At 41.0% G+C, this 21616-nt stretch overlaps 1 protein-coding gene and 1 long non-coding RNA gene across 2 annotated transcripts in view; one reads left to right on the top strand and one right to left on the bottom strand.

The window, feature by feature from the left end:
* The window catches only part of LOC144262753 (uncharacterized), a 53637-nt gene extending 41263 nt beyond the window's left edge, over positions 1–12374 (top strand). The window contains exon 3 of the long non-coding RNA XR_013345615.1: positions 12149–12374. This is a non-coding gene — a long non-coding RNA (uncharacterized LOC144262753). The remainder of the gene's footprint in view (positions 1–12148) is intronic.
* The window catches only part of SLC16A10 (solute carrier family 16 member 10), a 152081-nt gene that overhangs the window by 31126 nt on the left and 99339 nt on the right, over positions 1–21616 (bottom strand). The gene's annotated exons all lie outside the window — the stretch shown is intronic.

Below are 21616 nucleotides of genomic sequence, written 5' to 3'. Positions count from 1 at the left end.
TGAAAGAACTTTTTGCAATTCTAAAGCTCATCTACTATAAAACTCACCTAAGAATTTTATTAATGTCTGTATGTATAATGTTCTTTTAATCAATACATTTAGTTTAATAATTAATAAGAATTGGCTGTAAGAGTGTATTTGGGTAAGATCTGAAATATTCATTGCCCTGGTGGGTAATGTTTCTGATCCTTTGGGACTGGTAGAGCTTTATATGTGATGAACAAGATTTTCAGTAATCCTCATCATATTTAACTTGGCTGCCTGAGTGGGAGCCCAAGACTGAGTTGCTTTAAGGGAGCTGTATTTTTGTCTTCTGGGTAACCAGTAAGGTATTGCAGAAGCTGTTTTGTTGCTGGATTGGTGAATCTAATTATTAGAAATAACCACCAGTTTTGGGGATTGTCTGCCCCATCTTTGCAGTTTGCCCTAATTGAGTAATCTCAGTGTGGCCCCCTTAGGACCTCAGTCACAGGAGGTGAAGCCTGGTGAACAGCATTAAGTAAGTAAGAGAGGATGTGGCCTAGCAGGAAAAGACAGATCTTGACTGTAGTTTGAGGTCTGCAGAGGACTTGTCTTATCAGGCTGTTCCTGGCCTGGAATCTGTTCTAGGGAGGTAGGCCCTTGCTGAGGTTGAGTCTAGGGTTACTCCTATAAAGTCTATGGTCTGAATGGGAGTCAAAGTAGCCTTCTCCATGTTTATGTAGAGATTCTCAAAGATGCCAGAAGGTGAGGCAGATAAGATTCCCAATGGCTGGATTTGCTTGTTAGGAGACAGATACAGCAAGACAGCGTTTCATCTCATCTGTGCTGCCACCACTGACACCTCCTTTATGAAGGCCCGTGGTGATGCTGCAAGACCGAATGGGAGGACTCTGAGCATGTAGTGTTCCTGGCCTACCAGAAAGGTCAGGAACATTCTGTGGGACAGGTGAATGTCCACATGAAAGTAAGCAACTTCAATGTTGAGAGCAACGAACCATGTGTCTTTTTCCATGGAGGGAATTATTGATTCCAATGTAACCATGCAGAATTTTAATTTGAGAATAAAAATATTTAGCTGACTTTAAAAAGCTCCCATCTCCCTTTTTCTTGGGAAACTATGAAATATTGGGAGTAGAACTCTTTCCCTTGATGCTGATATGGCATTCACTCTACAGCCCCTCATTGGAGGGGAGAGTCCAACTCCTGACAGAGGATCTCCTTGCAAGAGTGGTCCTTGAAGAGGAGCTAGGAAAGGGGTTTGTGGGGAGCTGGGTAAAGAAACTTGACAGTGTAGCCGAAGAGGATGATATCAATTACCCACTTGTCCATTGTTACAGCCATCCATTTGTGGAGGAAATATAGCAGGCAGCCACCAAAGATTCAGGAAGCAGTTGGGAATGCATCAGTGATGGTTTGCAACTCTTGCGCATCCTGTCAAAAGTAACCGTTGGGTGGTGAATGAGGTTGGCTGGTAGATGTTGAGGTGGACAAGGCTGCATACCTCGGTCTTTGAAACTTCTGATGCTTGCACAGTGGTTTGTATGGTTGTTGGTGGAAGAAAGGCTGTGGGAGAGGCCTTCATTTGTACACCTGTTTGTGATATTTCCTCTTTTGGGCCCAGGGTATAATGGCCCAGGAAGTGAAAAGTTGTCCTAGAGTCTTTTAATGAATGCAGACTCATCTGTATTCTCATTAAAAGAATCAGTCTTGTCAAAGGGCAAATCCTCTACAGTGTTCTGAACCTCTCTGGGGAACCCTGAAGAGCAAAGCCACGATTCATATTGCATTACTATGGTGGTTGCTATGGCTTGACATATGGCGTTGGCTGTGTCCACTGCAGCTTGGAGCAAAGTTTTGGCCACAAGTATACCCTTTTCATAAGAGCTTGGAATTGAGCCCTAACCTTCTAAGGAATTTTATCTTTAAACTCCAAGAACTTGGACTAGTTCAGAAAATAATACTTAGCTAACAGGACTAATTTATTATTCTAAACTGGAGCATAGTGGATGAGAATAATTTCCTCGCCAGCAGGTTAAGGTGTTTATAACACTTGTCTGCAGCTGTGGTCTTATGGAGTTGTTGCTGGATGTTTTATTGGTTGCTTGTACTACTAGGGATTTGGGGGCAGGGTGTGTGAACAAAACGTCAGCACTTTTCACAAGCACAAGGTATCGTGTCTCAGTCCTTTTGAGGGTAGGGATGTGTTGGGCTGAAGGATGTCCAGAAGCTTATGTTGCATTATCATGGACCTCCTCAAGCAGGATCTGGAGTTTAGTTGCCAGCCTCTGCAAGAATTCTTGGTATTGCCTGTGGTCAGCAGGTGGGGATGGCGAATATGAGGTGCTTGCCTCATCACGAGGATGATAAGCCTGTAGATACTGTCAGTACCGAAGGATCCAGCTAAATGTCTTCCTCCTCTGCATACTCTGGCAGAGCTGTTTGCTGTTATCTAGGCAAAGAAGGCTGGTGAGACTCTCACACAGATCTAGGGTGCCATACATAGGGATCCCGTGGGCCCCAATAGTACCAGTATGATGAAAACTGGTTGTGGAGAGGGGCACTCCAGTGGTTCCACAGATGATAATCCTGTTTAGGCAGAGGACAGATCTAAGACAGTCTAGAAATCCGGTCAAACTAACCTCCCATTGTGACTGCGATGGTATGTCCTGGACATCTGATTCAGCCGAGGAAAAGGTCGGATCTCGTTCCGTATGTAGTACTGTCAATGCCGGTGGATGGAGACTCCAACTCATGGATGGAGAAGGGGAGTAGCTCTTTCTCCTCAAGGTGGATTCCTCCTCTGGTGTTGAAATGCCCCTCAGAAGGACTGGACCCGAAAGCAGAGGAGATTGTTGGTATGGCAGGGCAAAGATATCCTCCAAAGAGGTATACGTCTTAGTCTGTCTTGGAGTGTGAGGGGTCACTACCATCAAATCTGGTGCTTCCATGGACTTAGTTGTCAGTAGGTCCTTACAGGATCAAACCAGTACCATTGAGAGAAAGAATGCTGCCTCAGGGAGGAAACACTACACTTGGGAGCAGTCCGCAGTAGGGATCTGCTCTTATGCCCACGAGAGTGTTTTTTATTCTCATACTGGGACTTGTCCTTGGTACCATCGGGGCATGCACAGTGCTGTAGAGGGAGTCTGCCAGGCCTGGATCAGAGTTTGTCCTTGGTCTCATGGCTTTCTCCATGTAGCTTCTTCCATGAGGCAGTGTTTGCGGGCATCTTGGGTGCGGAGCAGAAAGGACTTGCCGATGGAGCAGTGAGCCATGATGTGTGCCTTGCCAACCCTGTAGAGGCACTGTTGGTGCTTGTCATTCACAGAGAATGAGCACAGGTAGGAGACAGTTTTTAAAACCTGGGATCTGGGGCATAGGCCCTGGAGCAAAGGGGGAAGATACAGGCCCCCAGACAGGGAAAGGAAACTATACTAACTTAGCTAGCTAACACTAGAGAAGACAATATACAACAATATAGATTGAAGCAGAAGTAAGTCACTCTCAGGAAAAACTAAGAGCATGAAGAAACAGAGGGTTCTGACTCAGGCCATGCAGCACCAAAAGAGAACTGGAGAGTTATCAACTCGCACTACCTATTATACCCTCAGCTGCGAGCAAGAGGAGACATACTATACACGTGCGGGTCAATGGAAACTGGTAAGAAACACTTCTGGACTTGAGTGCATGGCACACATACACACCCACACGTGGAATACACATAGGGACCACCACTCAAAGAAGAATCGAAAGTTATTGGGTTTGATACAGGAATTGCTGTGTGAAATTACATGGCCTGTGTTATGCCAGAGATCACATTTGTCTCTTTTGTAACCACAATTAATCTTTTCTATGTAGGTGAACATAATGGCAGACAACTAGCTTGATAAAAGAAGTTAACTTGGCACTGGTTTAGGGTTCGATTCATTTTCCTGCATTGCTTCTAGGCCAGGAAAATGGTGCACTGTTATTTCCTCTAATTCCCACAGATTCTTCCCTCTTCAGTATGAGACCAACCTCACAGCTTTTCTTCTGTTGTGTGCTTTATTTTGCTTAGCACTCTTTTGGGTATTCATATCTGACAGTTCTACATCCTCCTCCTTTTATGAGAATTTAGTTACTTAGGGCTTGTCTACACAAGGCTTTAGTTCACTGTAAGATGGGGTGTAAATCTATCCCACACTACTCAGTTGCACACTAAGTGTCCATGCTGATGTGCAATAACACTACGTTAGTGTGCTTTGATTTATTCCATTTTGAAATGGGACTACATCAAAGCACATTAAGGAACTGTTACTGCATTTCAACAGGACCAAACATTCAGTCAGTCAGTGTGGCAGGCTGGTGTAAGGTAGATTCACACCCCAGCTTGCTGCAAACTACATATTTGTGTTGAAAAGCCCATAGGTTGTTTGCAAACAAGGTTCATCCAAAACGTGTAATCCTGTCCATTTGTAATATTTCATTGCTTGCAGTAATTTCTGAAGTTTATGCTCTACATTTTTAATCTTTGGTTTTATGTTGCACATTCCTTTTTTGTAAGAGGAATTTTGAAGACTTCCTACCACCTATATTTGTGGAATGAGTCTGCAGTTTCCTAATCAATCTGATCAATTTATTGTTACACTTGTATAGCCGTTCAAGGAGAAGAACGACGGTCCAATGCTTAGGGCACTAGCTTCAGACTTCAGAGGTCTGGGTTCAGGCCCCTGCTCCACCATACACTTCCTGTGCAACCCTGAGCAAGTCACTTAGTCTCTCTGAGCCTCAGTTCCCTGTCTGTAAAATGAGAATAACAGTACTTCTCCAACTCACAAGAGTGTAGTGAGGCTACATTAAAGATTGTGAGGTGGTCTGATACTATGTAATAAGGGCCATATGAGTACCTAAGACAGACAAATCATAGATAGTGTGATGAGGTGTTCACACCACAGTAGCTTTGAAAGGGTTAATGAGGCTGAGGGGAATCACATAGCATAAATAATCTCCTGAATGATGATGGGAGCCAGCTGAGAAGGAACAGGCTAGGCTAGAATAAAGCCAGGAAGCTGGCAGCAGAAAGGGGCTGGAGGGAGGTCTGGAGTTATTCTCTCTGAGGCTAGGGAGAAAAGGGAACTTGGCCCAGAGGGAAGAACATTTTCAGAGGAGAGTGGAGAAGGAGCCTGTTAGAGGCAACATAGCAGGCACTCCAGAGAAACAGCAGCAAGGTGTGAGATAGTGTAGACCCTAGCCGCTGGTTGTAGGGGACCTGTGGTGGAACCCATAGAAGAGGGTGGGCCTGGATTTCCCTACCAGCCACTGGGGGAAGCGGCACAATCTGGAGTCCAGATGGGAAGACTGCTGGAGATAGTGTGTATGGAGAGACTGTGATACCGCGGAAGAGGAGGACTTTAGTGATCTGGCGAGAGGGATAAGCCACAAAAAGAGAGCACCCTGAGTTGCAGAGAGAGAGAGAGTGCGAGCAAGAGAGAGGTGGCTGGATGAGTGGCAGAAAGGGGATGTTGGACCTGGAAAGAGCTAATCACCAGACCAGACAGGAGGAGGCACCACAGCAGTGACTGGAACCCACAACAGATGGGCAAACCTATTTGACTAAAATAAAATAAAAACTGACCCAGACCTTGAACCAAATCTTAACCACCTCCCTTTTCATCTCCTATTATATTTTTAATTTCCACACAGCTCTGCACCTTTCAAGCTCCCACTGGAAACAGAACCAAAGTGCCAAATACTGGTGAAAAGGATGTTCTTACGAGATTTCTGACCCAATCAGAAGTAGAAAGATATTACAGGGAATCTTGTTCTTATGAGATTTCAAGACTAATGTTACATAACTCTAGAGATTTATATCGTTTGGAGAAGCAAATTGTGTGCTTTTCAGAACAAAATCAAATCTCTGAACCTTTAGAAATTTCTCCATCATTACTTAATATGCTACTACTTAGTTTTCCACATGAATTATCACACTAAACTGAAATCAGCACAAATGTCCACCACAATAGTATCATTTTTGTTCCTTATTCCTGTAAAAGGCTGCGCCCAAAAAACCTTGATAAGCAACAGAAACCAGCCTGAAGTCAATAATGATCTAAGCTCAATTTTGGCAATGCCAATAATCTAATTATGTATGAAGATAAAAGAAGACAAGTCAGCTGTGCTTTCCAGTTTTCAAAGTCTCGTGAGGTGGAAATAAGGGAAGGAAAAATCTTTTAAAAAATGTAATACTTTGCATTCACACATCATAAGACCAAAAAAGTATAAGAAAATGCAAATATCAGCTTTTTCATAAAATCTTATTTTGCCAACTTCCACATGGGCTATTTCTCTCTCTCTCTTTTGTTTATTAAAGATGTGAAAATTGTTCATATTAAGCATCCAAAACTCTAAATTAGAGCTGATACTTTTTGTCAGTGACACTACAGATTTCCTGAAAAAACTAACAATGCATTGGTGATCTTCCAGAAAACACCATCTTAGCCACCATGGATGTAGAGGCTTTCTACACAAACATCCCACACACAGATGGAATACAAGCTGTCAGGAACAGTATCCCTGATGATGCCACAGCATAACTCGTTCCTGAGCTCTGTGACTTTATCCTCACGCACAATTATTTCAAATTTGGTGACAATATATACCTCCAGACCAGTGGCACCGCTATGGGCACCAGCATGGCCCCACAATATGCCAACATTTTTATGGCTGACCTGGAACAACGCTTCCTCAGCTCTCGTTCACTCACGCCCCTTCTCTACCTATGCTACATCGATAACATCCTTCTTCATCTGGACCCATGGGAAGGAAACCCTGGAAGAATTCCACCACAATTTCAATAGCTTCCACCCCACCATCAACCTCAGCCTGGACCAATCTACATGGGAGGTCCACTTCCTAGACACCACGGTGCAAATAAGTGACGATCACGTTAACACCACCCTATACCAAAAACCCACCGACCACTATGCCTACCTTCATGCCTACAGCTTCCATCCCCGACACACCACATGATCCATTGTCTACAGCCAAGCGCTGAGATACAACTGCATTTGCTCCAACCCCTCTCACAGAGACCAACAGCTACAAGATCTTCACCAAGCATTCTCAAAACTACAATACCCACACGAGGAAGTAAGGAAACAGATCAACAGAGCCAAATGTGTACCCAGAAGCCTCCTGCTGCAAGACAAGCCCAAGAAAGAAACCAACAGAACTCCACTGGCCATCACATACAGTCCTTAGCTAAAACTGCTCCAACGCATCATCAGTGATCTACAACCCATCCTGGACAACGATCCCGCACTTTCACAGGCCTTGGGAGGCAGGCCAGTCCTCGCCCACGGACAACCCGCCAACCTGAAGCATATTCTCACCAGCAACTACACACCGCACCATAGTAACTCTAACTCATGAACCAATCCATGCAACAAACCTCAATGCCAACTCTGCCCATATATCTACACAAGCAACACCATCACAGGACCTAACCAGATCAGCCACACCATCACCGGTTCATTCACCTGCACGTCCACCAACGTAATCTACGCCACCATGTGCCAGCAATGCCCCTCTGCTATGTACATTGGCCAAACTGGACAGTCCCTATGTAAAAGGATAAATGAATGGACACAAATCAGATATTAGGAATGGCAATATACAAAAACCTGTAGGAGAACACTTCAGCCTCCCTGGACACACAATAGCAGATTTAAAGGTAGCCATTCTACAGCAAAAAAACTTCAGGACCAGACTTCAAAGAGAAACTGCTGAGCTTCAGTTCATTTGCAAATTTGACGCCATCAGCTCAGGATTAAACAAAGACTGTGAATGGCTAGCCAACTACAAAAGCAGTTTCTCCTCCCTTGGTGTTCACAACTCAACTGCTAGAAGAGGGCCTCATCCTCCCTGATTGAACTAACCTCGTTATCCCTAGCCTGATTCTTGCTTGCTTATTTATACCTGCCTCTGGAAATTTCCACTACATGCATCCAACGAAGTGGGTATTCACCCACAAAAGCTTATGCTCCAATACGTCTGTTAATCTATAAGGTGCCACAGGACTCTTTGCCACTTTTTGTACAGTATTTTGTGAAAAATAAGAGCACACACTTTTACACTTTAGTTCCAGGTCTTGAAATTGTATACACCGCTTGCTCATCAATCTTCTATCAGTGGCTAATATTATCAAAACATTTTTAAAAAGTATGTGGTCAGAGAAACCTTAATAAATGAAATTACAATACATTAACTTCAGTATGTCTGGTTCCACAGCAGTGAAATGGTTGATAATTAACAGAACTGACACCTTCTGACTTGTTCATCCTGTACTCCTGACGAAGATGAATTTACTCTTATCCTTAGACATCTGCTTATTTTATACACCTGGGTACATCCACAACCTAAAATAAATGGTTACTTCTTTCAACTGACTTTTGTTTACTTCCACTTTTGTATTATCCAATCATTGTATTTACCTTTGAGTTTTATACTTTTTTCATTTGTGACTTTTCTTCCCTTCTGTTACTTGTACGGAGACTATAGTTTAACTATACTTCCATCAAAATTACTAATATAGAGGAAACATTTTGTAGGAACTGAACTTTCTTCCTTTGGTTTTTCTTCTCCACCTTAATAAAATACAGAGAATGTGTGACTTTCAAAAGAAAAGTAGCCAAACTAACCAAGAACAAACATTGCCAGGTCAACACTGATGAATACTGGGGCAGGAATAAGTTGTGCAGGATATTTACAGAACTGGACAAAGGGGGTAAATTTCACTAACCTGGGCAATCAAATTGGAGCAGATGTTGAAATCTGAAGGGAGATAAATCAAAGATTAGAAAAGCAAGTAAAGCATAGGAGCCATTGAAGATCTGGTCCATTAGAAATATCCATATAACCATATTGGAACTGTACAACACTAGAGCCCTTGTCAGAACTTTCTGTGCGACTGAAATGTGGTAGATAAAGCAGATGAGAAAGAAAGAGAGAATAGCACTTATATTTGACAACCATGCTTGTGGAAAAACCTGAGTGGTTTTAACTTTTTCAAATTACCTACAATATGAAGATATAGCAGTTTAATGTACAATCACCTAGGAGTACTTAACACCATTTGAAATGCATCTTCATATTGTACTTCCTAGAAAAAAGGCTGGTTGCAGCCTCTCAAAGAAAAGAAGTGGGGGGGGTTACCAAGAAAATGAATGATGCAGAAAAAGTAAAAAACAACAACAAAAACAACAACAAAACGCACAACTCCTTGAACAGGAGTCAAGGGAATGAACAGGATGACAGAGACTGTGGGTTTATTCAGTATTTTTAAAAGGCAGAAATAATCTAGACAAGCCACTGAATCCATTAGAGAAAGGATATCTGATTTACACAAAAATGTATATAGCTTCTGGATTTGTTTTAAAGTACATTTGTGAAGTAATATTTTTGGTTGACAAAAAGTCTTACACAGTGGGATTAATATTTGAGCAGCAAAGCAGTGGTAAAGGAATACTGAAAGTTGTTCTTTGGGGGGTTATTTTACAATTTTCCTTTTTCTTTAAAAAGTAGCAGTCAAACAACTTTTTGACAGACACCAGCTATTTTCTGGAAAACATGCAGAAGATTGATTTGTGTAAGGCAATTCTGCAGCTGCATTTAAACACTAAGTATAGCTTTTTTCTAACAGAAATGAAAGGTTAAGAGTAACCTTTTCTCTGAAATAAATTTAAAGAATAAAATTCTGAGCTCTTGTAGAACAAAGTTAACTGAACTAGGAAGATATAGTTTAATGGCACTATTTACCAGATATTTTTACAAACCAAGTGTGCAATACAAGTCACGAACTCTACTTCAGTTTCACCTTCTGTAAAATGGAAACAAATATTTTTGAAAGTATTAATATAATGGCATTTTGAAAAATGCTTTAAGCATTATTTTAACTATGCAGTATTTGCAGTTGAACTCTCTCAGAAATTACCCAGCCTGCATTCAAGACATGAACTGAAAAGTGTTAAACACTTTGTTGTACTAGACGGGAGAGACAGTCATTAGGAACTAAATGCATATATTAACAGCCAATGTTAAACTGAACCTGCAACTTCACTTGAAAATAATAAGTATCTGCTAATTCTACAGAGGTACTCTAAAAGCTTCTAGCAACGCATGTCAATATTTTAAGTAAAAAGTTGGAACCTGTGAGAGCACTATAGACAATGAAGTATTTTAACAGCAGTGTAAAGATGGCATTATCGTTAGGGTTCCGTATCTGTCACAGAGGTTGCAGAAGTCATGGATTCTGTGACTTTCCATGTCCTCTGTGACTTCTCCAGCGGCCACTGTGGCTGACCCCAGGGCCACCCAAGCAGCTGGCTCTGGGGCCAGCTACTCAGGTGGCCCCAGGGACAGCCACACTGGCTGCAGCCGGAGCAGCTCCTGCAGCCAGCCACACCGGCCATTGCTCAGGCGGCCCCATGTAGCTGGCCTCAGGGACCGCCCAAGCAGCGGTCCCAGGGCAGCCAGAGCAGCCATGCCCCCTCCCCCGGCAGCGGTTCCGGGGAAGCCGGAGCAGCAGCTGGCCCTGTTGTCCCCCCCAGCAGTGGCCCCCGGCTTTCCCTCCCTGCAGCAGTGGCCCCCACATTTAGTTGCGGGTATTTATAGTATAAGTCATAGGACAGCCATGAATTTTTGTTTATTGCCTGTGACCTGTCCATGACTTTTACTAAAAATACGTGACTAAATCATAGCCTTAATTATTGTGAATCTACCCTATGCTCTCTGCATCGCCTGATGGTTGCTCTGAGCACAGGTTGACACTATGGTGTGGTTGCTACTATAATGGGCCACACACCTTCACAGAAACATCTACCACAAGTAATACTATCATTGAGGTCAGAAACGTTTCCCTAGAAGAATTCTAAACAGTACCTTCAGTAGCTCTAAATTTATTTGAAACAGCTGGACAGAGAGAGTTGCAATACATGAGTGGGAAGCTCTGTCTATCAGGACTATTTTTAATAATTAACAGTGGCTTCATCTTGGTGCTACCTCAAAAAGTCCAGCTGCAGCATCATTTCAAAGCAATATGTTATTTCACATGACTATACCAACAACTAAAAACTAACAGCAGCATTTTATAGACAATGTAGAATGCTACATATCTGCTTTCACTGCTATTACCTCACATTTTAACTAAAGTAAGATTACAAATTATTGTTAAAAAGAGACAACAAGGATAACACCGGGTGGGGAGCTGCTCCTACCTGTTGTTTTGGGGAGGAAGAGAGATGAGAATTTTAGTGATGGACTGGCAGACTTGGAGAACAAAATCTTTTATTTATCAATAGTAGTAGTACACCACAAAGAAATGTCACAGGGATTAAACACATCTCCCCTCTGCCATTTCCACAGGTGAGAATAGTTCAGTTTCCATGCTTAATCAGTACTTGGTCTATGCAAAGAATGCCAATAAGGAAAGTCAATTAGTGCTAAGTGTAGGGCTTTTCTAATGTGGACAATTGGCTGCTGAAAATTGGACAGCTAAATGAATTTCCCATTGGGTTCTGAACAATCATTAGATGAGAAACTGCTTTCAGTCACTATTGATTTAGGCTGTGTTTGAAATGAGAACCTAAAGGATTAAAGGTTTATTTATTCCAATAGTAATCCTTGAACGATCAGTTCCCTATAAAATAGCTTGAAATAATCTTAAAGTGCATGATAACGTTTAAAAACAATTGATATTAGTACCCCAACCCTGTAAAAACGATATCTAGGGCTTGAAAAATCCACTTGTATATTTGATCTGGATAGAAGTGAGGTGGAGAAAGAAAAATCTCCTTCTTTTCAATAACAGGTACCTGTGTCTGTTTCAAATTCACCAGCTCTCCCAATCACAGGCTAATATAAGACATGAATTCCTGAGCAGGGACAGAAACTTTGGTAGAAATGCTAGCTAGCACATCATCTGCCTTTCACTTATTTAAGTTTAGTAGCTGGGGTAGGGATTAGGCTTCCTACCATAGACTACAGATAGGCTCCCTTACCTGGTCATAGCAGTCTTTGGCTAGTAGACTTAATTCCATACCTCGAATCTTTCTGATAAACTTTTAAAGACATGGCTAAGTCTATTATTGTCTATTCTGCAATAACTTTCTGGTTTTTTTCTTATTGCTAGCTTCACACCCTGGATCCTCCTTTCTGACGAAAATGTAGAAGAAGAAAAAAACCAGATATACACCAATTCACTTTGCTAAGCAAGTGATTTTACCTGTAAGATTTGTTTTCTTGGGGCTTGTACAACTAGCAGTCTGGAGGCTACATTAGGGTTATTGCTGGCCATCTATGACAACAGAAGAAGCTCAAGAACTTTGGCACCACTACAAGCTGTCATTTGTCCAAGTCTCAAGCCTGTATTCCAGTATAATTTTCAAAGCATATAATTTAAAAAAAAATTGACATTATTAATAATAGTAACAATTATATAACAAACAGAAGGCAGTATCCTCAGGTTTGGTGGATATACAAACAAGATACTACTCTTTCTTGTATGCTTGTACAGTATCTTAACCTATTTAGCAATTACGTTAGGGATATGGATAAGCAAGCTGTATGATATCAAAGGTAGAGAAAAGTAAAATAGAAAAATCTGAATCTTAAATGACCTCTTTGACCAAAGGAAGCATCTGCATTATGTCTAGTAATAGAGGGCAAAACTTATACTGTTCATATGGTGCTCTCCAACACTGATCTACTAGTGTATTCTCAAATATATTTCCACAGAGACTGCCATTTTAAATAAGTTTCCTTAGTCCATAGTTTTGCCCATCTAGCAATTGATGTTTTAAGGCTCTTATTTCTGTTTTCAAACGTTCAGTTATTAAACCACTTTCTCTTCTTATGTAATTTAAGATTTCTTTGGGATGATGAAATTTAGAATACATATGAAGGAGGAGGCAAGCCTAATTCAAAAAAGAGGAGGTAAATTCAGAGACAAGTTTGGGAGACACATTCATGACAATCTGGGTTACAAAGAACTATCAGAATGGTTTCTCTGATTCTTAAGATCAGTCTGGCCAACACAGCAGCAATTAGAAAGGCTACAGCCAGCTATATCATCTTGTTCTATGATCTCATCACCTCTAACAGGTTATGCATAGGCACCTTCAGTTTACGCTTTAGGATTGTATGAAGTAGCGTGGGGTCTGTGGTACTCAAAAGCCAGCACTAAACCAAAACCCCAGCATCATGTTGAGGGTAATATTGCTGGAAATGAAGTGGAAGACAGAAGGCCTGATCTATAGGAAATGTAATCTCAATCCAATCTGTCAAAGTGCCTTCCTGTCCTGTAGTTTTGGAGCCAGATGTTAAAGATTATTAAGAAATTAAACTAGGTCTCTGACATAGGATCCAATTGTTGTTGTTGAAAATGCTTGAGCAGAACAGGAAAATAATTGATTAAATAGCCCATGCAGTGAGGTAAATGATTCCAGTATCTTCCTGAAGACAGCAGACTAAACAATGCATACAATGCTATGGTATCAGTGCATCAGTAATCATGCTGATCGTCTCATTAGTTCCTTCTACTTTCTCATCTATCTGTATCCATCTGCTGTCTCTTGCCTTATGGTTGGATTATAAGCTCTTTGGGCAGGGAGAGATCAACTTTTTGTTTTGTTGGCTTAGCACCTAGCACAATGGGGTCACATATAAATAAATGCAGCTATTTGAAATGTTGCTGCCCTCATATTAGGTCTAATCACTATGGAAAGCAAGCTCATCATCAATTACTATTCAGGAACCATCTTGAGACTTAGAAGGGAACTGCTCCCCCTCAAAGAGCCTGCCAAGTCTGAAATGAGCACAGTCCTCTATTGTCCTGTGTTCTGTAGAAATTTATATTTCTTCTCCCTTCTCTATTAATCATATTTTTTGGATTTGTATGTATGTTTCAAGCTTGCTTTCAAATCAGATGAAGTTTCTAAAATTTATTCTTTACTCTCCCTGCTCCTTGCTCTCCATAAATGAGCACTTGCTGTGGGGATCAAAGCTTTTTTTCCTCCCCTTTTTAAAATAACTGGGGAAGATCCTGCTTGTATGAGCTACCTTTTCACAAGAAAGAGCTTTAAACTTCTTATAGAAGTATGTGTGCAAAAAGTTACAAGAGTAGTTTAAACCTTCCACATCATATAATTCACTACACTATGGGATATTATTTTGAAGATCCTTAGTATGGAAAATTCTTATTGGTAATGTCCATGGGGTTGTGTCTTTTGCAGGTGACCCAGAGTTTTAAACATTTTTGACCTGACATCTGAGGATTTGATATTAACCCTGAAACATGTTTTTTGATTTCCAGACAGTAATCCTAAGGAACAAGTGTTAGGCTATCATTACTTAGGAATCTGGCTCCAAACGGCTCACATCTTGATACAGTTGTGTAAGCCAGTCAGAAAATATCATAATAAACTCATGACAAGAGTTCTCAAAGATAATTGCTAATGTTTCCAAGATTGCTTCAGCTAGTTCCTTAAGTACCTAGGGTGAATTTCATCAGAGCCTGCTGACTTGAATACATCTAACTTAACTAAATATTCTTTAGCCTGTTCTTTCCCTATTCTGGCTTGCATTCCTTCTCCCTGTTAATATTATTTGTGTTAAGTATCTAGTCACAATTAACCTTTTTAGTGAAAACTGAAGCAAAATAGACATTGAACACATCAACCTTCTTGGTTTTGTCTGTTATTCACTCTTCTTCCCCATTAAGCAGTGGACCTACACTTTACTTAGTCTTTCTTTTGCTCCTAATGTATTTATCGAACCTCTTCTTATTACCTTTTATGTCCCTTGCTAAGAGTAATTGATTTCACGCTTTAGCCTTTCTGATTTTTTCCCTACATGCTTGTGCTATTCTTTTGTACTCATCTTTAGCAGTTTTTCCATGTTGCCACTTTTTGTAGGATTCCTTTTTGATTTTCAGGTAATGAAAAAGCTCCTGATGGAGCCATATTGGTTTCTTGCCATTCTTCCTATCTTTCCTCTGTGTCAGGAAAGATGGGAAGAATAGCTGTGCTTAAATATTGTCTCTGAGAAACTGACAGCTCTCCTGAACTCCTTTATCCCTTAGATTTTCTTCCAATGTAACCATACCTACTAGTTGTCTAAGTTTGTTGAAGTCCATTGTCCTTATTCTACTGTTCTCATTCCTTCCTTTCCTTAGAATCATGAAGCTTGAAGATTTCAGGATCATTTTCACCCAAGTTGCCTTCTCATTCAGTTTGCTACCAGTTTCTCTCTTAGTCAGAATCAAGTTAAAATGGCTGCCCTCCTGGTTTCTTCCTCCACCTTCTGAAAGAAGAAGTTGTTCTCTCCCCCCCCACCAACACTTTCCATGAACATACTGAACTTTCTGTGTTTTGCTGGATTATTCTTCCAACAGATATTTTGGTAGTTAAAGTCTTCTAGGTCTTGTGTTTCAAATATTTGTTATTTTTCCTAGAATATCTGAATATTTTTCCTATTTTTCCGCTTTCCTCTTCCTGATTTGGTGGTCTCTACTAGACATCTAACATGATGTTGCCCCAGATTTTTCCCCCTTTTATTTTCACTCAGAGACATGCAACTGGCCTTCCTCTCAGCTCCTTCTGAACCTTGGAACAAGTTCATACATTCTAGTACAACGCAACACCTTCTCTCTTTTCCTCTGTCTGTCCCTCCTGAACAAGGTATACTCCTCTATATCAACATTCCAGCCATAATATTTATCCCACCAAACCTCTGTGGTGCCAATTAAGTAATAATTTTGCTTGTGTACTAAGAATTCCAGTTATTCCTGTTTATTCCCCATACTCTTTGCATTTGTGAATAGAAGGGTAAAAGATCTTGAGCAGATTCCTCACTGTTCTCCCTCTTGTTGCTTCTGTGACCCTACTAAAATTTATTATTCCTCTCCACCTCAACTTCTACCTCTCTTTTATACTTACATTTGGACTTTTGTCACCACACTTCATCCTAAAGCCATGTTCCATTTAATTTAAAGATGTAAAACAGCTGTGCACTGTATTTAATTGTAACTTTAAATAGTACGTTGGTTGACAATATAAGAGTTTAAATATAAGGGCTTGTAAACTATTAATTAAATGTATTTGACAAATTCTACTAGCATTAATGTGATGCATTTTCTGAATATAATTTTATATTTTATAATTTATAATATTATAATAACCACAACAAACTATCAAATAAACTACCCAACAAATACCAGTAAGTTTCATCAGATAATTATGCAGTACTGTTTGACCAGCCGTACTTAATCCATCCCTTGCCTTTGTAAGAACTGCTTTGCCTGTCTTTACTTCACTTGTTTTTCGTCCTGTATTAGACAGCAACACAGATTTTCCTGCATAGTCTTCTCTACTCCTCCTCTTTCCTCTTCCCTACTCTGCATTCTCTATCTCCTAACATAGATTTTTCTCTCCTTTTTCCATTTCTCCCCCAACACTTATCTCAGTAACATACTTCTCATTTCTAATTTATCCCATCATCTCTACCTCGCTTGCCCAACTACCAACATGACAATGCATGCACCCAAACAAAGGGCTAGGAAATTTTACTGATCCCCAGTAACCAAAGGACTAACCCTACTAGCCACAGATGGATACAAAACATGGGGTGAAGCTGGGATGGAGACCCTGTTCGGGGGCAACATCAAGGTACGAAGCCAGCCTCCATATCCCTCCAACTGCTACGAAAAGGGAAGATGCTGAGATTTGTTTCAGGGTGTTAGCCCTGCACCCTGCTTATGAACTTCCCATTTTTTGTATCAACCTCAGGCTAGAGGTTGTCAGATAATTTGAAGCCACCCTTCCCACCTCTATCTGGATGCTGGAAGGGAGAAGGAACATTTCTTCTATTTCCTACTAGCATCTCTTGGCTGCCAGAGTGTATGGGATTTGCTGCTGCTTAACTACTCTTTTTCCCCCTCCCCCCTAGGCTGTTGAGTGTGCGGGATATCCACAGGGCTCTATGCCTCTCAGTTTACGGCTGCAAGAGGTGGTTTCTGTTACTATAACCATTCCCCAAAGCATTTTTAAGTTCCTATCCCTAGTAATAATTAAGGCTGCGAGTTTGTCATGGAGGTCACAGAAATCACAGATCTTCTGTGACCAGCCCCTGCACCAGCCATTAATGGGGCAGTCTCAGGCCACTGTGCCCCCTTTCCTCAGCAGGAGTTTGGGTGGGGGGCTCAGGGCTGGTGGTTGGGGCATGGGAGGGGGTGGGGGCTCTGGGCGGTGCTTACCTTGGGGGACTCCCCTGAAGCAGCAACATCCCCCTCCCTCTGCTCCTAGGCGGAGGCGCAGCATGACCAGCGGTCTCTGCACAATTCCCCCACCCACAGGGGCTGCCCCCTCAGTTCCTATTGGCTCCGTTTCTCAGGTTAGAGGCAGCGTGCAGAGCTGCCTGGCCACATTACTGCCTAGGAGTGAGGGACAGGGATGTCAGCACTTCCGGGGAGGGACAGAGCCAGATAAGGAGCCTGCCAGCCGGGGTGCCAGGTCGTGTGCTACTGCCCGCACTGACCCCCCCCTCGAGCTGTAACTGTAAAATTCAATCTGCAAATCATTTTTCCTATCATTCTTACTAGCACATATTTTAAACTGATGACTGTTTATCAGGGATTATTTAAACAGATATTCATAAATTGACCATTTAACTTCAGGGGGATCAGAAGATGCAGTGTGTATCTTGTGATATTACAACATTTGGATTTGGTCAAAAGAGCTTCTGCTATTGGGGATGGAGGAGTCCTTTAGGCTTATATGTAAAATAATTATCATAAAATAAATCTTTCACACATGGGTGCTCTTTCAGGTATTAAAACACTCTGCTTTCTGATCAATGATCCAAGACCAAGGTTTAAAAAAGTATACTAGTCCTGAAAGCATATATATTACACTGCTTTGACAATGGGTGTAGCATTGCTTGTTCACAAAACATTCATATTTTACCATTACAGTATATTTATTGTTGGCTTGCTTTCTCCTGACTTTCTTTGCTTCTGACATAACTAGAACCAGAAATTAATCTATTATGGCGTTTGAATGCCAGGTTTTCTGAAATAAATTGGTTAGTCTCTAAGGTGCCACAAGTACTCCTTTTCTTTTTGAAATGCTAGTGATCATCAATTGAAGTGTTTAATTCAGAACCATCAAATTCTGAATGTAGGCAAACAGATATTACATTGATAAGATTTATAAAAATACCTATATAGTAATAAGTCGCAGTTATATAGGCTATACTCCTCCCTCCCCTTTCCTCCTATTGTTTGTGATTCACTTGTCACATCTTGCCTTAGATTGTAAATTCTACAGGGATGGGACTGTGTCTTTGCAAAGCACCTACTACAAATGGGGCCCTGATCCCCATTGGAGCCTCTGGGTGCTACTGTAATATAAATAATAATTTAAGATACAGATGTTTAAAGGAGAAAAGTGTAAAACAGACAGAAGACTTCCCCATTTCTTTCAGTAACAAACTGTGAAGTAAAAAAAGAAAGAATTTGTTTTGCACTGGAATGGAAGGAATGTTTCCAAGTGTTAGATGCTGTTTAGGACTGATTTTCCTTGCAGGCAAAGCAGAGTACAACAAATTGAGGATTTTATGAAAACTCTACTAAAAGAATCCTTGGTTTTTTTCTCTGGGTCATTTGTCAGTTATTGGGATAATGTAAATTCCTCAGAAATGGAGAGGCTTCCCCCCACATAGAACCTCAGGGTTGGAAGGGACCTCAAGAGGTCATCTAGTCCAACCCCCTGCTCAAAGCAGGACCAATCCCCAATTTTTACCTCAGATCCCTAAATGGCCCTCTCAAGGATTGAACTCACAACCCTGGGTTTAGCAGGCCAATGCTCAAACCACTGAGCTATCCCTCCCCAACATGTGGTAGACTGAACTAATCCTATTGAAATTCACAGCATTTTAATATTACTGAGATGTTAAATTAAGGTAGGTTATGCTTCTAGATATTTATACAAAAGATCAAAATACTAGGTTTTAGGCTATCTCCTGGGAGGAAACCCTTGATATTGACATTTCAAGATCATTTTCTAAATATTACATTTCATACCTAACTTTACATAACTCTTTTCAAGGCATCATCAGAAAGTATAATGCCATTAAAAGCAGCATAGATCACAAGTTGCTCTTATATTCTGGATCCCTATCCCTCAATTTGAGCCATAAATTACCCCTATAGGATACAGAAGAGACCATATTGCAAAAGCAGAGCATCTGTATATATGAAAGCGCATAATAAACAGAATAAACTATTTTAAATCAGTAAGCTGTATTTTTTTCCCCCAACTCTACTTGTGGGTTTAATCAAATCTTGGACCCAAGCAACACCCATTTACAAGCATTCTAACAGAGCTGAGAATCTCTTATGTGCAGCAGTACTTTTGGCTAGTTAAAAGATTGTCATAATTTTTGCCTGTATTTTGCATAACCAAATTTACCTTAGTGATGGAAGGTATGTTAGATTTGTCTTTCAGAATTCTGAAGAAGTTTAAAGTATGTTTAGTGATTTTCATTTGTTTAGTTATTGTTAGTTCCTCACACATACAAGGAAGGCATCAAATTAGATTTTTTTTTAATTATTATTATTATTTATTTTGCTCGCCTCTTGAGCTTTGTCATTTACTGGAGCAGCTGGAGAACTTAAAGCAAACAAAAGTCCAGTGCCTCACTATTTCTACTTCACGTGGTATCTAGTCTGCAATTACACTACATGGGGATTGTTTAAAAAAGGATTTACTCACTATTTTGAAGAAATACAGTCTACATAAGAATAGTAGACTGTATTTCACACAGTAAGACCACTAATAATACAATTATAACAAAATAACCAAAAACAAGTCACAATTTTTGGTCAATCAAAAATTCAAATAATTGCCCCCCTACGGAACCTCAGACTGGCAGCGGGCTGAGCGGTGCCAGCGGCCGGAACCCCAGACCAGCAGCGCGGGTGGCAGACGGAACCCCAGACCGGCAGCGGGCGGAGCAGCTCAGCCGGCTGCCAGTCTGGGGCTCTGTCCGCCGGCCCCTGCCAGCCAGGGTCCTGGCCGCAGGCCCCGCTCAGCTCACTGCCGGCCCGGCGTTCTGCCCATCCAGGCCGGCAGCGGGACCCTGGCTGGCAGCAGAATCCCACTAAAAATCAGCTCGTGTGCCGCCTTTGGCACGCGTGCCACAGGTTGCCGAGCCCTGCATTAATTTAATACCAGCAGTGACATCTTTCATGCAGAATCTTTTCATGTATTTGATGCATTCATTGCCAAAAAATGATATAACATCATGACATCATAATTTGTCACCCACTGTGTTGCATATAGGCTTTTTTAAAAATAAAACTGTTTTTGCATCAAGTTACTGACTTATGCCAGACTAATTAATGAAAACTGAAGTAATCCTGATTTTTTCCATAATAGATGGCAACCCTAGTAGTGGCTGCTCTTTATCAAACATTCTTAGTGTGAGTTTGCTGAAGAGGCTGTGGAATGGAATAAACAATTCATCCCTTCAGCTTCTTTTCTTTTAAGGATACGCCTACACTACAGATGCTACAGTGGCATATCTACAGCACTGAACCTATGCTGCTGTAATGCATACAGTTCCTACATCGACAGAAGGGTTCTTCCAATGTGTAGTTAATCCATCTCTCTGAGAGGCGGTAGCTATGTCAACAGAAATTTCATCGACCAACCCATGTCTCCACTAGGGGTTAGAATTTTTTCACAGCCCTGAGCCTGGCAGCTAGGTGAATCTAATTTTTAAGTGTAGAGCAGGCCTAAGTCCTTTGCTTTGCAAGTCCATCACTTCATGCTTGACAGCCCCGGTTAGTGAGTTATTTTTGAGTAGCTTCCTGAGAAATGGGATACTTGGCCAGTTGGATGAAGTTCATGTAAGGTGCCTCCAAGTTGCATCAAATATCATTAGAGTAAGAACTTTGTAGGTGGAGGTGGTGAGGGAGTAGTATTTTTTTCTGCTGTGGAGACAAAGTAACGGAAGTACATGCACAAGATGTAGATGATTGACAGCTTCTACGGCACCATAGCTCCAGGTCCTTTTAGTTATTATAGAGATAGGAACTATCCTAAGGAGAACCAACCTTGGCAGGTATAAACCCATGAAAATGGGAATGGGAATGTTACTACTGGCATTATACAAAATTCAAGATCTCCTTTTTTGGACTTATTATTACGAAATTTCAAAGGGAAAGGCAAGATATAGCCCAAATATTTTGCTTCTAACAAAACGAGTGAATAATTTATTATTAAAACATTGATTTACTAGCAGTGCAAATTTTTGGCACAGCTCTAGTTAATAATATTACTGACATATCAATCAAAATGGGAAATTAAGCATGGACTAGAAATCAACTTTTTTTCTGCAATATATTTTAATTCTTTCATTACAATCTTGGTCAAAATCTCCCTATTTTGTTATCTGCAGGAGTGTTTTTTCATAAAGTATCCAATAGGTCTAAAGCATAATATTTGTATATTCTAAAGTATATTCTCAGTACTGCTCTGAACTCTAATATGCTGCACCCACTTACAATCCTCACTCAAATGATTGATAAATATACAGT

The sequence above is a fragment of the Eretmochelys imbricata genome, chromosome 3 (genome assembly GCF_965152235.1).
Source record: "Eretmochelys imbricata isolate rEreImb1 chromosome 3, rEreImb1.hap1, whole genome shotgun sequence".
In the NCBI taxonomy this organism is placed as follows: Eukaryota; Metazoa; Chordata; order Testudines; family Cheloniidae; genus Eretmochelys; species Eretmochelys imbricata.
This window is presented reverse-complemented; position numbering and strand designations above follow the sequence as displayed.